Source organism: Struthio camelus, chromosome 3 (assembly GCF_040807025.1).
Source record: "Struthio camelus isolate bStrCam1 chromosome 3, bStrCam1.hap1, whole genome shotgun sequence".
Classification (NCBI taxonomy): domain Eukaryota; kingdom Metazoa; phylum Chordata; class Aves; order Struthioniformes; family Struthionidae; genus Struthio; species Struthio camelus.
The window spans coordinates 52575678-52587958 of NC_090944.1; the positions used below are offsets into that span (position 1 = coordinate 52575678).

Here is a 12281-nt window from a genome sequence, read left to right on the forward strand (position 1 = left end):
AATAAGAAAAAAAAAAGAGAATCTTTATTTGGCATGAGTTCTAACAGAAACACTTTTACTTGCAGATTCATCCCCAACAGAATCAATTCCTCTTGTGAAAACTAGGTGTAAATATTGGCTTTTGTGTGATGAGCGCTTATGTACTTCATTAAGATGCTGAGCACTGTCTCTGAGTGCCAGGCATCTCCTATGAGTGATTCTGTGGTCATAGTCTCACGGGATTTAGCACTACAGACTTTATGTTAACATTTGATCCAAGCCTGTGGGCCTTAATCTGCTGAAATTGCTTTATAAGATCACATTGACTTGAATGAGAGGATGACAATACTCAGATATAAAGAAGTAAAAGACTAAAGGGGCCTGTCTGGTTAATTGAATACAGTCGTCTAAACTTTGGGGAAACAGATGTTTAGGCAGTTAGTCCAGAGCTTGAAAATAATGTCTGTTTTACAGATCTTATATATTATAGGTCACAAAACACAGCACTCTATAAGAAACTTGAGACCTATACTAACAGACCAAAAAACACAAATTATGTTATGCCACATGGAAAGAACTATAGAAACTGAGGGTTTTATTGATATTCTAAATCTCTGCAATTACAGTATCTTATCCAGACAACCACGGAAAGTAGAATGTGTTTCACTTTAGCTGAGAAAGTTAAGGGAAGAAAAAAAGCAAAATAAATACTAAGCACTAATGGGTTGAACACATGGGCAAAATGTGCCATATAGTCATTCAAAAAAATTTTAATACCCTAGGAAAACTATACCACGACAACGACTAAGACCACTTCAGAGGCTGATCATGTAGGATTTTGATTTATGAACAAAATTTATGAGCAGAATTGTTGTAGAGAAAGGAAAATGAAATAAGTCAAACTGTGTCATATAGCAGGGGTAATCCTTTCTACTAGCTGGCAGGCCCAATGGAAAGCCCTAGAACATAGATATAGTATAATAAAGAAGAGTGCAACATGATCAACAAGGTGTGGTCAACTTTTCTTTCAGTTCTCTGAAGAATACCAAAACAATAGGGTACCTTAAAAAAGCTTATCATAAGCTTTAGATTTTAGCTTTCGTGTTCGAATGCTTTAGTTTCTGTCTTTTTTTAATGTGCAATTTTTTCCATTGGTCGCTACAAAGTGTTCCTTGGGGGGGGGGGCAGAATAAACACAGAAAACAAAACAAATCTCTTAACAATTCATATCAAATACAATTATGGAGAAATTAATTTAAAATTTCCAACTAGATATCACAGAACTTATTAGCAGGAAAACATAACAAAAAATATGACTCCAATTTTAATGTTCAATGTATCTTGCAAAGTCAAAAATGTATCATTTTAATCTCAAGAAGTTGCAACTGTATCTGTGCTTGATAAGAAACCTATAGAAAACATACAGATAGCATCTTTGCATACAATGCCTGCCTTTAAAGATACTGTGTTATGTTAGGAACTACGTAGAAGTATCACCCTAAATGCTAGATTTAGAGTTTTCGATTTTACATGCCTCAAATCAGAATATATCTTGTACTGAACAAAAAGAAAATCTGGAGATGGGCCATAAAGATGTCTGGTAAGACCTAACATTTGGTGAGAAGTTTCAAAATCTAACATGTACTGTGGAACTGAACTGAGTTAGAAGGACTTAGCTGAGGCATTGAAAATTCGGAACTAAAAAGTTCTTCCTCGTTATCCTGTGGCAGAATAGCAGTGGCATAATACATAATGATCCCATAACACAGGGAGTCATTCAGTGTAATTAAAAGTCAGTAGAATGGAACACAGTTATAAGAAATATGTATTTTTCTAAAGACAATGTGTGGTCAGCCAGGGAAATTCACTGTCACAGAAAATCACTGAGACATTGTCTATGCCTGAAACTGAAAAAGAGCAAGATGATTTTTAAATCAGCTATAATATCTGCAGATACCTAATTTAGAGAGAAAAGCATATGGAAAAGAAGCTTCACTGGACATTATGCCTCTGTATGTAAGCTTATCTAATGTACATATAGTACCATACATTGGCTAGACCCATAAGTAAATATGGTAGGAGCTTACTCATCCCTATTCCATGACCACTTAACAACCACCTTAAGTTCTGTTAGAATTAAACAAGGCATTTACCTGTCAGGGTACTCATTTCACATACATGGCTATGTGCTTTTTAGGAAAGACAGGCCAGGAAGGCGAGGTGGTGGAGTTGCTCTTTATGTGAGGGAACAACTAGAATATGTGGAGCTCCGCCTTGGGGTGGATGAAGAGAAAGTTGAGAGCTTATGGGTAAGGATTAAAGGGTGGGCTAATATGAGTGACACGGTTGTGCGGTTTTACTATTGGTCACCTGATCAGGAAGAGGAGGTCAACAAGGCCTTCTACAGCTGGAAGTAGCCTCACGATCACAGGCCCTGGTTCTCCTGGGGGACTTCAACCACCCTGACATCTGTTCGGAAGACAGCACAGCTAGGCACAAACAGTCAAAGAGGTTTCTGCAGAGCATTGGCGATAATTCCTTGATGCAGGTGGTGGAGATGCCAATGAGGAGAGGTGCATTGCTAGACCTTGTACTAACAAACAAAGAAGGTCTAGTTGGAGATGTGAAGGTTGGGGGCAGCCTTGGCTGCAGTGACCATGAGGTGGTGGAGTTCAGGATCCTCCAAGGAGGGAGCAGGGCAATGAGTAGGATTGCAACGCTGGACTTCAGGAGAGCTAACTTTGGCCTCTTCAGGGACCTACTTAGGGGAATCTCATGGGGTAGGGCCCTAGAAGGGAGAGGGGTCCAAGAAAGCTGGTTAATATTCAAGCATCACTTCCTCCAGGCTCAAGATCAGTGCATCCCTCTGAGTAAGAAGTCGAGCAAAGCGGGCAGGAGACCTGCCTGGATGAGCAAGGAACTCCTGGCAAAACTCCAACAGAAGAAGGAAGTACACAGAATGTGGAGAAGGGGACAGGCCACTTGGGAGGAATACAGGGACGTTGTCAGAGCGTGCAGGGATGCGACAAGGAAGGCTAAGGCCCAGTTGGAATTAAATCTGGCAAGGGAAGTCAAGGACAACAAGAAGGCCTTCTTCAAATACATCAGTACCAAAAGGAAGACCAGGGAAAATGTGGGCCCGCTGCTGAATGGGGCAGGTGCCCTGGTGACAAAGGATACAGAGAAGGCAGAGTTGCTCAATGCCTTCTTTGTTTCAGTCTTCACTGCTAAGGCCAGTCCTGAGGAATTCCAGACCTTGGAGACAAGAGAGGAAATCTGGAGGAAGGAAAATCCTGCCTTAATCAATGAGGATCGGGTTGGAGATCATTTGTCCAAACCTGACATCCATAAATCCATGGGCCCTGATGGGACGCACCCACGAGTGCTGAGGGAGCTGGCGGATGTTATCGCTAGGCCACTCTCCATCATCTTGGAAAGGTCCTGGAGATCAGGAGAGGTGCCTGAGGACTGGAAGAAAGCCAATGTCATGCCAGTCTTCAAAAAGCGCAAAGAGGAAGAGCCAGGAAACTACAGGCCAGCCTCACCTCCATCCCTGGAAAGGTGATGGAACAGCTCCTCCTGGAGGTCCTCACTAAGCATCTGGAGGACAAGAAGGTGATCAGGAGTAGTCAGCATGGATTCACCAAAGGGAAATCATGCTGGACCAATCTGATGACTGGCTGGGTAGATGAGGGGAGAGCAGTGGATGTTGTCTGCCTGCACTTCAGCAAGGCTTTGGACACTGTCTCCCATCACATCCTCCTAGGTAAGCTCAGGAAGTGTGGGCTAGATGAGTGGACGGTGAGGTGGATTGAGAACTGGCTGGATGGCCGAGCTCGGAGGGTTGTGGTCGGTGGCACAGAGTCTAGTTGGAGGCCTGTGGCTAGTGGTGTCCCCCAGGGGTCAGTCCTGAGTCCAGTCTTGTTCAATATATTCATCCATGACCTGGATGAAGGCACAGAGTGCACCCTCAGCAAGTTTGTTGACGATACGAAACTGGGGGGAGTGGCTGACTCACCAGAAGACTGTGCCGCCATTCAGAGGGACCTGGACAGGCTGGAGAGCTGGGCAGAGAGGAGCCTCCTGCAGTTCAACACAGGCAAGTGCAGGGTCCTGCCCCTGGGGAGGAATAACCCCAGGCACCAGTCCCAGCTGGGGGCTGACCCGCTGGAAAGCAGCTCTGCCAAGAAGGACCTGGGAGTGCTGGGGGACAACCAGTTGACCATGAGCCAGCAGTGTGCCCTTGTGGCCAAGAAGGCCAATGGTCTCCTGTTTTGCATTAGGCAGAGTGTTGGCAGCAGGTGGAGGGAGGTGATCCTGCCCCTCTCCTCAGCCCTGGTGAAGCCTCACCTGGAGTACTGTGTCCAGTTGTGGGCTTCCCAGTACAAGAGGGACGTGGCACTCCTGGAGGGAGTCCAGCGGAGGGCTACAAAGATGATGAGGGGACTGGAACATCTCTCCTATGAGGAAAGTCTGAGGGAGCTGGGCCTGTTCAGCCTGGAGAAGAGAAGGTTGAGAGGGGATCTCATCAACGTGTACAAGTATCTGAAGGGGGAGTGTCGAGAGGATGAGGCCAGCCTCTTCTCTGTGGTGCCCAGTGACAGGACAAGAGGCAACGGGCACAAACTGAAGCACAGGAAGTTCCATCTGAACATGAGAAAAAAGTTCTTTGCTGTGAGGGTGACAGAGCGCTGGAACGGGTTGCCCAGAGAGGCTGTGGAGTCTCCTTCCCTGGAGATATTGAAAACCCGCCTGGACGCGATCCTGTGCAATGTGCTCTAGAGGTCCCTGCTTGAGCAGGGAGGTTGGACTAGATGATCTCCAGAGGTCCCTTCCAACCTCAACCATTCTGTGATTCTGTGATGTGTAAGTCATTTGTTTAAGGTAGTCAAACCTAGTCTTTCTTTTTAGTAACTAGAGAAAAAGTTGCCGTTTGCAGAGCACAAACCATTTCACCTCTCAGACACAATGCCTTAGGCTCATTCGCTCTTTGAATTTTTTTTCCTTCCCTACAGTGAATCTGCAGTAATTATTTAGAATCTAATCAACCAACTTTTTAGTGTCTAATAAACATTAGCTGAATTCCATCTTCAGTGTCTAAGTTCTGTTTATGGAAAGAGAGAGAGACATTTACAGAAGTAATTTGTCCCATTTTAAAGTAGACGAAAGGATTTGCCCTCTCAGAAATTTTAGTTCTCTCCATTAAGTATATAAATAGTCAAAATGACTAGCTGCCATTTCCACTAAACTCTTAACTTTTAGACTACAATACTCGTAGAGTTTTTTTTATGTTGTAGGCTGTGAAGACCCTCACTCAACTTTTATGCTGAAAAGACCCTTACTCTGAGAAGCTCTGTTCAAACAAAGATAGTTTACTGACTTGGCACACGAATGTGATTTTTTAACAGTGGGACATGAGACCTGATGGAAGCTTGGGATGTGTGATGTGGTAACTTCTAGGCTCATGAATAAAGCCCCTGTATCTTAACATTCAGTGTACCTTCTCTCAGCTAGACACACTGTGAGGTAAAGCCTCTTTGGAAAGGCTTTTAGACATCGTCCAAGGAAAAAGGGTAATGAGGGAATGACAAAATTGATTTACTTAGTCTTAGGAAGGAGTATAAGACTATATCTAGAGGACAGGCTCCAGTTTTTACGAGAATAATCTTCAGTTTTTATTTATTTTCCCTTGCCTAGTGAAGAAATGTGGGGAATGCTGATGATCGCTATGATGACAGAGCTATGTATCAGCTTGTGATGTCTCACTCTGATAAGAGTGTTCCAGTTTTTCATGTATATAACAAGAATGTGTTAAAAATATCTTAAAATACCAACAAAATGCCAGTCACTAAAAACTGGGAATAGAAATGTAAGTCAATTATGAGAAAATAGGCCCTGAAGACTGCAAAATTCAAATTTGAATCTAACACTGAAAGCACCTAAGACATACAGATAGATGGAACTGAAGGACAAATGATGTCATTTCAGAAATTTCAGAAGTTGATACAAAATATACAGAAATCTTCATAGAAATGTTACAGTAGAATAGATCAATTTGACTTAAATTAACAAGGATGAGTGCATTGCTAAATTACTTAAAATTATATTACGGCCTCATGCAGAAAAGACTTTTCTTTATATAGGCTAATTTATATGCTCAAAAAGAGGAAGTCTCTCTCCCACCATGAATCAATAAAAACACAGTAAGAATGCAACTAGCATAACTTCTAATAAAAATATACATATCAACACAGTGTCACTAAATTTAAGGTTCAGTCCTCATTTCTATTTTATGATAAATGCATCATTTAATTGCTTTTCAGCTGGTGTAAAAGAATGTTTACCATAAGGAAAGGAGTAGAATGTATTCTTCATACGAGGCAAAAGTGGCAGTTCTCAGTGTTAAGCAGCCTATGTCTGTATTAGCAAGCAGTGTGTCCCAGTAGACACAGATCTGTGGAGCACAAGGTTTGGTAATGAAGACGTGGTATCCTCACTACATAAGTTTTGGGGGATAGGGGTGCTTCAGACTAGTTTCAATTTGAGTCAATGAATTAAATGTCCATTAGTTGTTGGAGCATATTAGGTGTGTTCTGGATACATACATCGCAGTTAAGAGTTGCCCAAAAGGAATCCAATTTGTATGCTCTAACTGAAGCATTAGTAGCAGATCAGCTTCAAAAGCTCACTTCTCGGCCAAAATAAAATCCTAGTGTAGGAACACCCATACACTCAGGAAAGAATCAGTTACAGTGCAAGCACTAGATAGATTAGTTTACCCTTTCCAGAGTCCTGCATTAATTCCAGGAATATTGCACTGATAGTACTATATCTGAGAGGACATGGGACAAAAGCCAACATTCCCCAAAATTCCATGAAACAATGTCATTTAGCTACCACTTAACTCTAGCTAACAGACGACTGAAAGAAAGTAGACTCTCTCTAATCTATTCTCTCAAAAATGTTGTGGTAAGCTATGTTGCATAAAAACCATTCTGTTGAAGGACTAGAAATGTTGTAGGTGTGTCCATGAGGTTTCTTTCAGGCAAACTAATGGTTGTTATATGTGATCTCTTCTGGGGACTATTTTTTTGTCTCTTCTTGTTTTAGGAATAGACTATTCTGTGTACGTTTTACTGGCCTTAAATTCAGTGCTTGGGCACAGATTCTACAGATTCAGAACAGCATAGTTTTGAAAAATTCACCCCAGCTTTGAAAAATAAACTTTAGTTTAAATCATCACAGTGTCTTACCATTCATATACTTAAAAGAGCTTTTCCAAAGTAAGTATAATTAACTTGAGGCATAAAGGGAAGTGCAGAAAGGAAGGTTGTTAGCAAATCAGTCACAGAGTAGTGATTTGAACCTTGGTCTTCAACAAACCTCCACTTTAGAAATGGTTTTGGTCAAAGATGACTGAAACAAACTTTCAAGTATCTAATAAAAAGTGTAACTTAGGTAGACAATGTCTAGAATTTGAAGGAAAATCATATAAACTAATACGTCTTTTCTGTTATGACATATGGAAAAAATATCGGTCAGAAACGTACCCAGCATTGCCATCAGCAGAATAAAAAAAAAAAGAATTTGACAGATCTTTTTGAGATGGATCTCAGAAAAATCATAAAATTATCGAGATAGGATGAAAATAACTAAAATTTTTATAACCTTTAAACAGGTGTGTGGAGAATTAAGGTCAGCTTTGACTTAGAATTTTTTTTTTACTCATTTTTTCTAACTAACTTTTAAAAAATGTCGCGAAGTAACTAATGCTATTCCAGTTAAATCAGGAAATATTCAAGAGCTGAAGCAAATACATCTTAAATGAAATATATTGTCATCATAGAGTCTGTCTTTTTCAAGTTCTGTTTAGGATTTTATTAAATTTGTTTTCATTTTTCTCATCTGTAAGGTAGCAAGCTACACCATTTTCTGAGGCTTACTGTAACTAAAATTTTGCTATAAAGCCTTTTCCTCACATTTTTACTTAAATGTAAAAAAATCTTCCCCGAAATAGTGTAGCCAAATAGCATATTACTCTGAAGCTATCACGATGAAGGAGGAGTTTATTAATGGTATCCGGAAAGGTCACTGTGACACTGCTAAGAAGAAAATATGGATATAGAAACTTGAAGATGGGTTGATTCATTCTGCAAAGGTAAATATTCAATGCTGCATAACTGTCTCCTTTTAATTAGCATGTCAAAAGATTTTGAAAAAGACCTCCAGTGGATTACTAGGGAAACCTGAACTGCAGATTACCTCTTTTGAGTCATTTATTATCTTTCAGAGCTTTTAATAGAATTGATCTAATCAAGCCAGTTTTATTTTCTTATCAATTTTCTGCATCTGTTTTGTTTGTGTTAGTTACTACAAGGTTTTCCAGAAACAATTTTTTCTTTTTTGCTTTCCTATTTGATATAATAAGACTGTGTTTGAACACACACTTTAGATCTTCCTTGATATCTTTATTTGGGCTTCTGCACCTATCAATTTATCAGAGAACATGATGTTCCCAGCTTGTTCTTTTTCTTCTCATGTCACTCTTGTAAAAGTATCTTTCCCTGAATGGATGGCATCTTCATTTTAAGACTACAGTGTTAACACAAGTTGCTTTTGGAAGTAAATATGCATTGACAAAGGGTGCTAAATATGCATTATTTGCCTTCCTCAGCGCCACCTTTACTGTGTTTTACTTCATATTATCATTTCTTTGACCATGAAATGTCACTAAAGTGCATTGTAAGAAATGTGTTAATGGGATACGGATGTACATTTTCGATCTGCTAGAGTTTGACAGATTTGGGGATACATATCAGGAAAATAGAGATGGTAAGGTTTTCTGATTTAAAAGGAATATTCATGGGACTGGGAGAAAAGGAGGGAAAAAGATTGATCTTTTTGTTCTGTCAATCAGGCATTTCCAAACAGGTGAATAGCTCCATGAAAGTAAAAATAATTCTCTCTCCAAGCTTTCATGGTGGCTGGGAAGAATGATAAAGGTAACAGTCAGGTTTTGGATAGCTGTAGGTACCCCAGCTGTCAGAATTTGAGTGCAACTATCTACTAGTAATACTTTACTAATCCTAAAAAGTATGATGCAGGACAGAGTGACTATTGCCTCCTTCTATTAACATGCTCATCTGTTGGTTTTTTAAGAATCCCAGGATCAGTGCCATAACTAGAAAAACTACTGATGGTTGTAAAGTATTAGAAGGAATGATGAAGTACGGTTACTGTACTGAATCTTAGCCAACTTTGATGTATTTTGGTATGAAAGCTACCTAAAATGTAGCTCTGACTAGATCATCCAAAACTAACTTCACAATGTAAAAACATTGAACACCTTAAGCCAGCTCCGATTCTGGTGTTCTACTAGTGTTTTGACATGTCAGGGATGGCAGGCGGAAAGGAGCCTATGCAGCGGAAGAACACTATCTTTGGTCTTGAATGAAGTAAGTGTTTTATTTTTGCTAAATCATTTATTCACTAAGAAAATGTAGTTTACGTTAAAGCAATAATTGTTGCTTATTTGTGTTAGTTCTACCCTTTCACCTGATTTTGGGGAGGGATTCACAAAATCGGTATCTTCTTCTGTAAGCGGTCATCAGCTCATGCCGTTACCTACGCCAAAAGGTAATCTTCATTTCTTTTATTTTATTTCTGTGAAGATTCCATCCTAGTAGAGTAGAAATAAGATGCTTTGTTTGGAAAAACTTTCACTTTAAATGAAATGCAAACACACAAATATATATATATATGCAAAATGTTTGTATTTATGTGTGCATATACACCTAGTTCTACTGGCCCAAAAGTATAAAGGCTTTTTTGTTTGTTTATTTTATTTTTTAGATTAGGAAATAAAGCAAAATACAATCATTTATACAACACCCCTCTTATATGTCTGTAACGAGCACAGTCCTGAAGTTTCCAGTGGCCCAAACAGTTTTGCATTTTTAATAAAATTATATGTAATAGAGCAAAATTATATTCAAATATTATACTGTCCAAAGCCCCCACAGGATTGAATAATAAATTGATAATTTGAAATGCATAAAAAATAGTTGAAAGAAAAAACCTTTTGTCATAGCTTAAAATAGATAAGGAAACCTCTGAGTGGAAAAAAAAAATCTGATAAAGTGAATGCATTTTGGAAAATAAGTTTAGTGCTGCACTATAGTCCAAAATAGATGCTGTATACAGCACATAGACATATTAATTTGTCAGCAGTTTCTCAGTGCCAAAAGACTTGACAAAGTTTTAAAAGAGCTATACTCAAGTCTGAGTGGTATACTGGCAAGTTGCCTGCGCTTGTATTGCCATATCGATATCGTTTTACTTACCTCATAAGGTTATAAACATGATTACTTTTGCAGTTCTTGTAACGTCCATTTTGTCCTTCTCAAAAATGTCCATATTTTTGCTTCCAAACATCTAGCTTCTTTATCGGTAGGTAAAATGAAAAAAAAAAAAAAAAAAAGTGTGTCATCACCCAACCCACATTCAGAAAAAAGCAATTAATTTGATGGGTTGACAGTTAAAAAAGGTAGCTTCTGACAGACATCCAGCGTGATGCCAGCCGGAATGATATACCGTATAACATTTTCCTTTAAAGGAAAAGTAAATCAGGCATCCCAAAGGCAAGTCCTTTGTATTCTACTAAAGCTTTTAGGTATTAGTGCATCTTTGTTGTGCGTTCCTGACAGGTTGTGAAGAATTCTGCCGCACTTAAAATATGTTTGAGAAGAATTCACGAAGGGCCTTATGCAAATCCCACAAAGCAGCGTCGGAGAGGCACGCAGAGGGCAGAGGAAGCAACAGCACGTTGCTCAGTTGCAGCAGAGATGCTGCTCAGACCTGTAGCGCTGCCAAGGGCAGTGGGGACAGGCAGCAGGTGAGCAGAGCCACGTTCGGCCCATTACGCTCCCTTCAAAGCCCATTAGCTGTTACAGTGGTTAGAGCACCATAAGCTACTGCTGCTGTTCTCCTTTGTATAAATGCTCATGCATGAAAGGAAAATGAGCATACAGAGATTAACCTCTTTGATTTCTGATCTAAGACATTGAAATCATGCAGATTAGAAACAGCTGATGGCATCTTCTGTACTCCTGTCTTAGAAACTCTACATACCCACTCCATTTGGTCCCGTTCTCAGAAGAGAGGGCAGAGCAGTGTGACTAGTAGCCTAGGAGACCTGTCTTGTGTGAAGGACGCACATTTTTTAAGGAATGGAAGGGAAAATTTGTATCTATGTTCTTAAAATGAAGTAGAGAGAAAAACAGCATAGGTGTAAATGGTTCATACAGGCATTTTCTCAGATGCAAAAAAAAAAAAAAAAAAAAAAAACCTTCCAAGTGTGCAGCATCTCTCTCCTAAAAGATAAACTGGCTAAAGCTGATACTGAAACTATTGCCTACGGGAAAGAGTTATTTTGAAACTGAACAAGGTTCACAACCTGTAAATGTCTCTATCTTTCTGTTACCAGGGAAACACTAAACTAGGAGACAGTGGCCTTGCCCGGCAAGGAAGCAAACCATACAGTAATCCCATAATGCAGAATCCACCTCTGAGCATCATTCACTACCTAACTTTTCCTGTGTGACTTGTAGTTTGTTCAAGACAATGTTCCACCTCTTTTTTGGATAATGACAAGACCATTCATAGATTCCTCTTACAGAATCATCCCAAGTGTACTATATTTCCCTTTCATGGCAGAGGCAAAAGTATAGCAGTAAATGGAAGTTTAATTATACAATCTATGTCAAGATGTATTTCTGACCTATAACTGGGGCAAATCTATCACCAAAACTCTTTAAATGTTATGTCTTGATGATGAACTACTGCACTAAAATACTAATTAACTTTGAGATTTGTGTCCTATTTGAACTATGTTTCAGTTTACAGTATTCATTAAAAAGATTTAGCAAGATAGAACATTTAGATTGATTTTTGCAAGCTGACTTTTTCCAAGTTGCCAAACAACTAAGGTTCATTAGGGAAGAAGTGTTTATAATTATAGATTGTACAGTAAATTTTCAGGACCACATACTGGAAACTACAACTAAAAATCCCTTTTTACAGGAGTTCACACACAATGTCACATACAAAAGAGGCTGATACATTTCTTACGCAATTTGATTAACACTTATGCACAAGTAAACTTTACAATCCTAAACGTATTTGCATTGGGATTTTCTAAAATTTTCCATACATTGTTTTCCTAAAAAGCCTAGGCCATGTTCTGCTCCTAGGACAGTAGGCTCAAGGTACCATGGGTTATACTAGAATTATAGGTATTAGTA

At 39.3% G+C, this 12281-nt stretch overlaps 1 long non-coding RNA gene across 1 annotated transcript in view; it reads right to left on the reverse strand.

Moving 5' to 3' along the window:
- Window positions 1-10347: 10347 nt before the first annotated feature.
- Window positions 10348-12281, reverse strand: part of LOC138066720 (uncharacterized) — a 33161-nt gene continuing 31227 nt past the window's right edge. The window contains exon 3 of the long non-coding RNA XR_011140139.1: window positions 10348-10420. This is a non-coding gene — a long non-coding RNA (uncharacterized lncRNA). The remainder of the gene's footprint in view (window positions 10421-12281) is intronic.